Raw genomic sequence first — 11,280 nt, forward strand, 5'->3', positions numbered from 1 at the left:
GTAGACACCACGCGCGTTTTAATAAGTCTCTCATGCTGAACGTACATCCTTTAGGCGAGTGCCATCTGTGATGGGCAGAATTTTCCGCACATAGGTTGACCTTGTCTGCAAGAAAAAAAGACAAGAAAGACGCATATGCATTAGTTTGCAAACATTGCTTCTTATGCATCAATATATATGCGTTGAAGCATTTTAGTTATTCTCTGTACAGCGTGTATCACGTAAGTTGAGCAAAACTTTGAAAATATGCAAATGCCACTTAGCCGGACCGAACCAAGATAATGTCGTTTTCCGTGGTTTGGAGATATTGAGATTGGTTTTTGCACTCCGTCAAATTAATATTTACTTTTGTTTGTTAATAAACTTCTCATTTATTTATTTATTTATTTATTGAGTAGGCTAAGGGCCCGTTAAGGCATTACATAAAGGTGGGGGGACGAAAAAGTTCAAGCGTGAGTGGAATGTGTTCAATGCAAATATATGAAGGCATTCGGAACCATAAAAAAATGATCGAAACATCGAGCAAAACAAACAACTTAAAAAAAGGAAAGAAAAGAGAAACGGAGTTTATACGATATCCGGTAGCGTGAAAAACGCATAAGAATCTAAAATGCCATGTAGCCAACCAGTACCCATCAGTACACGAGTTTAAGGATACAATCGAATGATGATTTAGGTAAACAACTTACACAAGTACATGTCAGATGAAACGGAAGGAATTTTATGCAATGCCAAGCACACGAAAACATTGTTTAAGTAAATATTTAAGCAAATGTGGGTTCGGACAAGTTAGTAGACTCCAAAAAGGTTAGCAGTGCAGCATGAAAAGATGATGAATCCGTAAGCGAGACAACGTCTGAAGGTAGTGAGTTCCATTCGGCAATAGATAAAACTAGGGGCGAATTTTGATAAGCGTTAGTCCTGGCAAGTTTAGGTTTTACTTTATGAACATGGTCTGTGCGGGTCGAGATATGGGTAGCGGGAAGAATATGGACTCGAGAGAATGCAGTTTTGCTGTGGTAAAGGCTAGAAAAAAGGACAACCGTGTTAATTCCCTGCCCATGTGAAGTGAGGGGATAAGTAATTTCTTTCAGGCGGACACACTTTGATATCAAGAGTATGGAGTCAAAATGAACCGCGCAGCTTTATTTTGAAATGATTCGAGTAGGTTCGTGAGATTATAGTGCTGGGGGTGCCAAATAACGGATGCATATTCTAAAGAGGGCCTGATAAGAGAACTGTATGTGCAAAATCTGGTGTCTGTGTTCTCAAGGTGTATATGCCGTTTCAGGTAACCAAGCTTTTGTATGCTTTTGTGGTGATGTGTTCAATGTTATCATTCCAGCTTAAATTGGAGGTAAAAAAGACACCCATGAACTTGATTGAAGATACTGAGTCGACAGTTATACCGCGCATTGTCGGAGGTATGTCGAGTTATCGACCCAAATTTTGCGTGTTTATTTTGGCTATGTTAATTTCCATCTGTCATGTGCCACACCAGTCAGTTAGTTTTGTTAAATCAGACTACAGTCCAGCGATGTCGCCAGGGCAGCTTATTTCATTATGCAAGACGCAGTCATCTGCGAAGAGATGTACTTGTGAAGTAATAATAGTTGTGATGTCATTGGTGTATAATAAAGATAGCATTGGACCAAGCACTCATCCTTAAGGAACTCCCGAACTGACGTGAGTGCGGTTAGAAAAGCAGTTGTTCAGACTGATGACTTGAAATCTGTTCGTTAGGAACTCCTCAATACAGCACGTCCTGTTGTAGTGAAGCTGTAGGTTTCTAACTTTCAAATTTAGTCGACTTTGAGGTACCCGCTTGGAAGCTTTAGAAAAATCAATAAAGATGGCGTCCGTACTAATCATCATCATCATCAGCCTGGTTGCGCCCGCTTCAGGGCAAAGGCCTCTCCCATACTTCTCCAACAACCCCGGTCATTGTGGCCATGTCGTCCCTGCAAATTTCTTATACTCATCCACCCACCTAACTTTCTGCCGCCCCCTGCTACGCTTCCCTTTCCTTGGAATCCAGTCCGTAGCCTTTAATGACCATCGGTTAACTTCCCTTCTCATTACATGTCCTGCCCATGCCCATTTCCTTTCCTTGATTTCAACTAAGATGTCATTAACTCGCATTTGTTCTCTCACCCAATCTGCTCCTTTCTTATCCCTTAATGTTACACCCATCATTTTTCTTTCCATAGCTAGTTGCGTCGTCCTCAATTTAAGTAGAACCCTTTTCGTAAGCCTCCAGGTTTCTGCCCCGTACGTGAGCACTGGTAAGACAATGCTGTTATACACTTTTCTCTTGAGGGATAATGGCAACCTGCTGTTCTTGATCTGAGAATGGCTGCCAAACGCACCCCAGCCCATTCTTATTCTTCCGGTTATTTCCGTCTCATGATCCGGATCCGCCGTAACTACCTGCCCTAAGTAGATGTATTCCCTTACCACTCTCATGTCTCGCTACATATTGCAAATTGCTGTTCTCTTCCGAGACTGTTAAACATTACTTCAGTTTTCTGCAGACTAATTTTTAGACCCTCTCTTCTGCTTTGCCTCTCCAGGTCAGTGAGCATGCATTGCAATCGATCCCCTGAGTTACTAAGCAAGGCAATATCATTAGCGAAGCGCAAGTTACTAAGGGATTCTGCTATAACTTTTATACCCAATTCTTCCCAATCCAGGTCTCTGAATACCTCCTGTAAATACGCTGTACTAATCAATTTGTGTCAAATGGCGGAGAAAAAATTTCAGAGCAACATAAGAAAATCCCGATACAGCTTTCTGTTGCTCAATACGTGCCACAGAAAAGTGTCTTTCCCAGCGTGAAATAAGCCTACGAATACGAGCAAAATTGCAGCGCGATTAGCCGCTCTAGGCATTTTGCGTGTATTCTCAGGCTTCTTTCACGCTCAGGCAACCACTTCTGCGTGGCATGTATTAAGAAACAGAAAGCTGTATTGGGAGTTTCTCATGCTGCTCTGTAATTTTTTCACTGACCTTTTCAATACAGATACAATAATTGAAAAGTTCGTTCAATACTTACGACTAATTATCTAATTAGGCGGAATCCTGAAACGTAATCTGATTATCTTACAAAGGCGGCAAAGAACATTATCTTGGTTCGGTCCAGTTACGTGGCATATGCATATTTTTAAAGTTTGGTTCAAGTTAGGGGAAACACCCTGCATTTGAGGTACAGAATCTTTAAAAATCGCATATGGCCGACAGCGGAATGATACACTTTGAGCTGGATTACTCGAAGCAGCAGACATTACTCGCACGAGAAATCTAAGTGTACATTGGAGTTATTAGCAAGATTAATAAATTACCCGCGTTTCAATTCGTACATTGCAATAGGTGCCCTAAAGTTAATTTATGCAGTTGACAAGTGAATTTTGGTAATTGGACTATGCATTCCAATTTATTTATTTATTTATACATACTGCAACCCCTGTTGGCGCTATAGCAGGAGCGGATAATACACTATAATACAAGAAATAAATACAATAGGCAACAAACAAGAAAGTTTAAGTGCAATGTTGAGAGAGCACAGAAAAGAATTCATTTAATGGGAGACAACGGTTGGTTCCTGGTAGTGAATTCCATGTTTCAATTGTTTTAGCGAAAAAGCTATACTGAAAGGTATTAGTGCGTGCAAAAAATGGTGTAATGTTAAGCGCGTGATGTCCCCTACTTGAAGATATTTTTGCAAAGGTGACGTATTCACCTTTGAAAGTGATATATTCACTTTGAAGAGTATATTCGAACGACATTCACCAAGACAATCACCGACCGTTGCATAGCAATTGAACAGACGTACCAGCAATTAACTACGACAGTGCAGAATTTGGCGATGAAATTGGGTAACTTTCAGGAAACTTGGATAGGACATCAACCACTGCAAACACAACAGCAGTGAAAGGCCTCCTGGTCTGGCATTCGAATTGCAATGATTTTGCTGGGAAAAAGGCTGTAATTCAGCAACATTTAGAATAATTATCAAGAAAGCCAGATATCATCATGTTGCAAGAGACCCTTATTGAGGAAGTCAAGCACTCAGGTTACCGGTCCCACGCCAGCCCGCCAAGCCTCCGGGCCGCGGACGGCAGTAACGGGAGGGGAGCTTTCACCTTGGTGAGAAAAGGCATCACGTACGTCGAGCACGAGCTGTTGAACAAAAGCACAATCGAGCACACGGTGGTAGACGTGGTTGCCGGGAAAAAGCAGAAGGAAAGCACTTTTCTGATAAGCGTGTACAGCAGCCCGTCACACGGAAAGCAGAAATTCAAACCACTGTTACACAAAGCGTGCAACGTCGCGGGGGCGGACGACAGGCTGGTAATCTGCAGGGACTCTAGCGCGCCGAATCAAGCCTGGGGTTACCCCAAAACATTGGCAAAGGGCGGGAACCTAATGCAAGATGCTACTGACTTGGGCCTAAATCTAATCAACGACCCAGCATACCCTACAAGAATCGGCAACTCGGTCACCCGAGACACAACGGCTCATCCCACTTTCGTCAGGGGTAACGGCGGCGATATGGCGGACTTTGAATGGCGGAACACGGGCCACGAATTGGGCAGTATTCATTACATTGTGGAGGTCACTGTCCCGCTCGGTGGTAACGTCGAAGTCGGCAGAAGCTTTCGGAACCACAGATTTACTGATTGAGACGCGCTTCGAGGATTGTTACCCGAGGAGCAGGCCGAAATTGCAGACATTGAGTACTGGTCCACCGAGATTGTAAACAAGGTAGAAAAGGCTACCAAGGAAGTCCAGACGGACGAGCGTATCCACAGGGTTGACAGCCGCCTGGCTCACCTCATCGCATCCAAGCAGCCCATCCTGTCAATGTGGAAGACGCAGCGGACAAACAGAAAGCTACGCAAGAAGGTCGCCGAACTCAACCGCGAGATCGAGCCCCACAGCAGAGTGCTATGCACTCAGCAATGGAATGAGGTTTGTAACGCAGGGGGAAGGCCAGATGCACTGCGGCAAGACGTGGAGTATGCTGAGGCATCTTTTGGATGCGACCACGACCAAGTCTCACCAGCACCACAACCTGGCCAAGATCATCCACAGGGCGCTGACCGAGCACGGGGAAGACGAAGTGAAGAAACGCCTCGACGACAAGTACCTGCCGGTCACTCCCACAGAAACGCACCCGGACTACCTAGGCGAAGCAAACGAGTGGCTCGATCGAGACATTGAAGTATGGGAAGTAAGGGTTGCCCTGCACAATCTCAACAGCAACTCCGCCGCTTATCCCGACCGCGTTACGAACAGAGCGCTAAAAAATCTTAACGATGCGGCCATCGAGAACCTCACTGCATACTTCAACACTTGCTGGCAAGCCGGGTCACTACCCCGGCAGTGGAAAGCAGCCAAGACAAATATTGATTCCCAAGCCGGGCAAGCCACCCAACATTGAGAACCTCCGGCCGATCTCGCTTACGTCCTGTGTGGGCAAAGCGTTGGAGCCTGTACTCATGAACAGGTGGCAGAGTTACCTGGAAGATTCGAGGCTCTACCCAAACACACTCATCGGGTTCCGAAACAAGCTCGGAACTCAGGACGCCATGATAAAACTGAAAAATGAAATCCTCGATGACACTACCAACACGAAAGACAAGCGAGCCATTTTGGGTTTGGACCTGCAGAGCGCTTTTGACAAAGTGAGAAACTCTGCGACCCTGGCCTAGGTGCCACGGCTAAATATGGGCAAGAGAAAATATACGTACATCAAGGATTTTTTGACCGAGCGGACTACCGAAATCATCGCCGGCGACCTGCGGCTCCAAAAGAAGAAGCTCGGCAGTATCGGGACCCCCCAGGGCTCGGTCATATCGCCATTACTTTTCAACCTTGTAATGATAGGGGTGGCCGAGCGCCTCTCGCAAGTCGCGTGGGTCCGACACACCATCTATGCCGACGACATAACGCTCTGGGTCCCAGGAGGAAGCGAGGGACACATATAGAGTACATTGCAACAGGCGGTTGACGCTATCGAGGAGCAGCTGGACGGGTCTGGGCTCGTCTGCTCCCCAAGCAAGTTTGAGTTGTTGGTGATTCCTCCGAAAAGAGCAGCTAGGAAGAGGAAAGACAACGAACCTGCGAGAGAGCAAGAGACAATAAAGATCAACACGAGCGGCGGTCACACGATCCCGGTTGTCGAGAAGATCCGAGTGCTGGGGATGCTGATTGAGCGCAAACGAGTCAAAGGTGAGATGGTCAACCGTCTAGAGGCCAAAGTCACCACGGCCATCCACCTCATCAAGAGGGTGTCACACAGAACAGCAGGCATGAAGGAAGAAAGCCTCACCCGGCTAGTGGAATCCTTCGCTATAAGCCACATTGCATACGTTGCTGCTTTCCACAACTGGAGGCAGTTCGAGGGAAATAAGATCAATGCGCTCATACGCAAAGCATACAAGGCTGCACTCGGACTTCTCGACTGCACAGTCACCGACAAGTTCCTGGCCCTGGGAGTGCATAACACCCTGGAGGAAATCGCCGAGGCGCAGAGGACCGCTCAGCTCGCGCAGCTCTCGGGAACAAGAACGGGCAGACAAGTGCTGCGTGACCTAGGCCTGGGGCCAAAGGAAAGTGGACCCGAAGATACAGAAGTGCCTGTACCGGACGCAATTAACAGATGGCTATGGGTATGTCCAGTACCAAGAAACATGAACCCTGAGTTCCACAAAGAGCGCCGGGCGGCGAGGGCCAAGGCGCTCATCGATCTCCACGCCAAAGACAGGGGTGCCGTGTTTGTGGACGCGGCAGATTATCCGCATGACAGAAAGGCATCCGCCGCTGCAGTCGTCGGGGCATCGACAGGCGCAACGAGAACAGCGGCGAGTGTGCGGACTCGAGGGGCGCATCCAGCCAAGGAGGTGGCCATTGCCCTGGCCATCGCCGACCCCGAGTGCACGACTGTGCTCTGCGATTCTGGGACGGCAGTGCGAAATTACGCCAGAGCAAGGGTGTGTAGTGAAGCCGCACGTGTGTTGCGTGCGGTCGATCTCGCGAGTGAAAGTCGATGTGTCGTGATAAAGTGGTTTCCGGCCCACATGGGCAGTGATGTGTCGGATCGCGGCAACGCACACCACAACGAGACGGCGAACGCGGCGGCGCGAGGACTAACCAACCGTGCCGCTGCTACTGCGGTCGACCCGTCGTGGTGGTGGGAAACCAAAGACAAAATGACTTCCTGCAACGAGATTGTTAAGTGGTAGAGACTAGAGCGAAGGACTATGCCGCCACCTCATCCGGGCTTGACCCGTAAGGAAGGGGTTCTATATCGACAACTTCGAACGGCGTCGTTATTCCCTCCGGTGCTGATGAGGCACGTGTGTCCAATTGTTTATATAAGTGACCTGTGTTGTGTGTGCCAAAAGGAAAGAGCCACTGCAGCTCACATCCTTTGGAACTGTGCTAAAAATCCGCACGAAGCTGCAACGACAGCAACGATCCCGCCGCGGCTCGAGGCCGCAACAAGGTGCTATGATCACGATGCCCAAGCCGAGGCCGTCCAGCAGATCTCGGCGGCCCTCGAAAGACAACGACCGAGCGAAACCGGAGGGAGGCTGCCACCCCGAAAGAGGGGCAGGCGTGGTCGACCAAAGGAAGTAGTGCGGCCGCGGCCGAAGTAGAGGCGCCACACGTCGCAAAGACTTCATGGTCGCGTCACGGTGACGCCTCCCTAATAGGGGAAGGCTAACCGTTCTGCAGGCATCCATAACAAAGTTTCTTCACTCACTCACTGGAGGGGCGGCAAGATGAATGAATAATGCCATGAAAACATTTCAAGGAGTTAACGTGTCACTGTTCGGCGAGAGATGTTAGGTTGAGTGAGGACAAGACTGACGATGGCGAGAACTGGTGGTCATAACGTCGGTAGACAAATCTAATGACTTTCCTTTAGATGGCTTCAACTCTGTCTATTTCGTACTGCTTGTAGAGATTCCAAACGATGCTACCAAACTCAAATATAGGGCGAACAATAGTTTTATATAACAGTAATTTTTGTGTCGCGCGGAGAATTAGACAGAGTACGACGTAAATAACTGAGTTTTTGTAGAGCTTTAGTCGTAATGGAATCAATATGCTTTGACCAGGACAGGTTAGTGGTAAACGTGAGACCAAGACATATACATTCAGAAATGCGTTGAATGAAATTATCAATAAATTCGTAGCTGAAAAAGAACGGGCTAGCTTTGTTAGAGAAGGACATCACGACAGCCTTACGGAATTTAATATTCATTGGCCATGTTTCACACCATTTGGAAAATCTGACGAATGATTCAGTAAGGCGAACATGCTCAAAGGGAGATGAAATGATGCCATACAATATGCAGTCGTCTGCATACATTCGAATTTTAGATATCTCGCGTGGTAAATCATTAGTATATGGTAAGAAAAGTAGAGGACCGAGGACCGATCCTTGAGGGACGCCTGATGACACATCCACCACCTAGGAATTGATCGACTTAAAGCTTACGAATTAAGAGCGGCGAGAGAAAAAACTCTAAGGAGTTTCCTAATTGAGGGTTGTTTAAAGTGGCGAGTGTAAGTGACGTTTGAGGAGCCATCGTTGATTTGTGCACAAGATAGACCGGGAGCATGGTGCTTTCTTTGCGCGTCAAGCTCAATGCTAGGCGCCTCCGAGACTGTCCGTTGAAACCACTCTGCGAAAGTGGCTTGACTCAACTTTCCTATACGCCATGCCTCCAGGCCTTGCCCTGATGTTCGTGCGCCTACTTGTTGGTGACACATGACACATCCACCACCTAGGAATTGATCGACTTAAAGCTTACGAATTAAGAGCGGCGAGAGAAAAAACTCTAAGGAGTTTCCTAATTGAGGGTTGTTATAAATGGCACTTAGTTTGGACAGTAGTTTTGAGTGAAGTACGGTATCGAAAGCTTTGGAAAAATCTATGAATATAGCGTCAATTTGAAATCCCTTATACAGCTTAGAAGCTATGTCATGCGTGAACTCGACAAGTTGTGTTATGGTGCTAAAACCGCGTCTGGATCCATGCTGTACATTACAGGGAATGTTATTTGATTCAAGGAATTCCATACTGTGTTTTTATATTGTATGCTCTAGTATTTTGAATGAATATGGTGTTAAATATATTGGCCGGTAGTTAGAAAGATGCTGCTTACTACCTGACTTATGTAACGAAGCACCTTAGTCGTCTTCCATGATGGAGGTACTATGCCGGAAGTTAGTGATTTATTGAAGATAAGAGCAAGGTATCGTGAAGTCCATAAGGCATACCGAACAAGAAAAAATTCGGGGTTCCATCAGGCTCCTCACTTTTCTTTGTATCAAGATTTAGTTTGAGGTTTAAGACGCCTTTAGCGCTAATTAAAATATCATTAATGGGGCAAGTTGGATCAATGTTTCGAAAAGGAGGAACAATATTTATTATGGCAAGTCAAAACGGACTTAAAGTATGCGTTGAAGGCGTTGGAGATTAATAATGAAACACTAGTCATTTCGATGTTCCCACATAATGATGTACAAGAGCTGTCACGAGGAAAATGGATCCCCAGAAGTTATGCGGGTTACTTTTCATCAGAAGCGGTAGCTGCACGCTATAAAAGAAATCTTTAGCTGATTTGGTTTTTGTTTGAAGGTCCTCGTTCGCCTTAGGAAACCTAGCAGTGTGTATGGGGTTATGGGAGTCCTTCAATCGCCTAAGCCTGCGAACACGACGTGAAAGATGTAGTATATCCTTGTTCATCCAAGGGATTTTAGTATTTTTGTTGTTTGTTTTTATGGGAATGAAGTGTTCAATACATGACAAGACAATATTTTCAAAATATGTCACGAGAACATTGACGTCACTTGGAAAAGTGAGTGTTTAAAAGGTGTTGAAGGCATCAGCTAATGCATCTAGAATAGAGGTGTCGTCAGCATGATTGAAACCGCGAGATGTAGTAAGAACGAAGGATGGTTTAGGAACAATGCACGGAAGGAAAACAAAAGCAGCTTTATGATCAGAAATGCCTTCTACCACTTCACAAGTGTAATCATTCGCTGCGAGGTTCGAGCTAAGGAAGACCAAATCCAAAAGAGTATTCTGCCTGGTAGACTCGCAAACGATCTGAGTAAGCCCGAAATTCAGGATAAAATTTAGAAGTTCTTTATCGAAAGTGCCATCATGACCGCACGTCGATAGAGAGGGCCAATGAATGCCCGGTGTGCTGAAATCACCCATACAGATAAAGTTAGAAGGCCCTAGGTTGCGCATGTGCATGAACGTTTCGATTGCTTGAAGCGAGTCCACCGTTGTTCCCAGGGGACTATAGAAAGCGCCGATTACAAAATGCATTTTTTCCAAGTAAAGTTTGCACTAGGCGGACTCCGTACCTAGAGGAGCTAGAAGAACGGAAAACGTAAGATCACACCACAGCAAAAGGGTGACGCCACCCCCTTTGCTGTTTTTTCTGCCCGTCCGAATTGCGATATAGTCCGGTGGAGGGAATTCCGAGTCAAAAATTCCATTGTGTAGCCACGTTTCCGTGATAGCAACAACTTGAGGACAGTACGAGTGAATAAGAGATAAGAAGGCAGGACATTTATTGGCGACACTTCGTGCATTAAGATTTAGTAAACGAAGGCAATCAAGTGATGTGGAAGCTGGTCAAAGATGCGATGATGGCGATACAGTATAGCTGCTGGCATCGGCACAGCTGTTAACTAAAAGCACAGATGAGAAGCGAAAAGAATTACTGGAAGATTTCACCTTTGAGCTAGACGCGTGATCCTAGTAATAGCGAATCTTGTTAATAAAGACATGATCATAGCGCATTTTTACAACAAAACCTTTGTCGCGAAATGAACCGGAGGCCTCCCAGAGCTTTTTGCGAACAGATCTCACATTTGAAGACAAGTCATCGGTGAAGCGCAGATCGGAATTTGCAAGTTTAGGGGAATTTTTGAAGATCTGAAGCTTTTCTTGGAAATTTAAGATCTTCATTATTACCGTGCGCCGGTGGCCTTCCCGAGGCCGACCAATCCGGTGACACCGTTCAATGGACGGACACTGCATCAGCAGTGTCTCAGAAAATAGCCGTGAAACATTAGCTAATCATGTTTCCTGAGTTTCGCCAGTTGGTTCATCAAGACCGTGTAGAATTATAATGTTTCGACGGGACCTGTTTTCTAGTTCATCATTCTTAGAAAGTAACCGTGTCACAGTTGTCGAAAGCGAAGCCAACTCTGCTTGTAGTTTGGTGCACAGGTCATTGGCCG

The 11,280-nt window shown here is 46.2% G+C and overlaps 1 pseudogene; it reads left to right on the top strand.

The window, feature by feature from the left end:
- The first annotated feature begins 4,032 nt into the window (after nucleotides 1–4,032).
- On the top strand, nucleotides 4,033–7,664 carry LOC142575032 (uncharacterized; annotated as a pseudogene).
- The last annotated feature ends 3,616 nt before the right edge of the window (nucleotides 7,665–11,280 follow it).

This window comes from Dermacentor variabilis, chromosome 3, assembly GCF_050947875.1.
Source record: "Dermacentor variabilis isolate Ectoservices chromosome 3, ASM5094787v1, whole genome shotgun sequence".
Classification (NCBI taxonomy): domain Eukaryota; kingdom Metazoa; phylum Arthropoda; class Arachnida; order Ixodida; family Ixodidae; genus Dermacentor; species Dermacentor variabilis.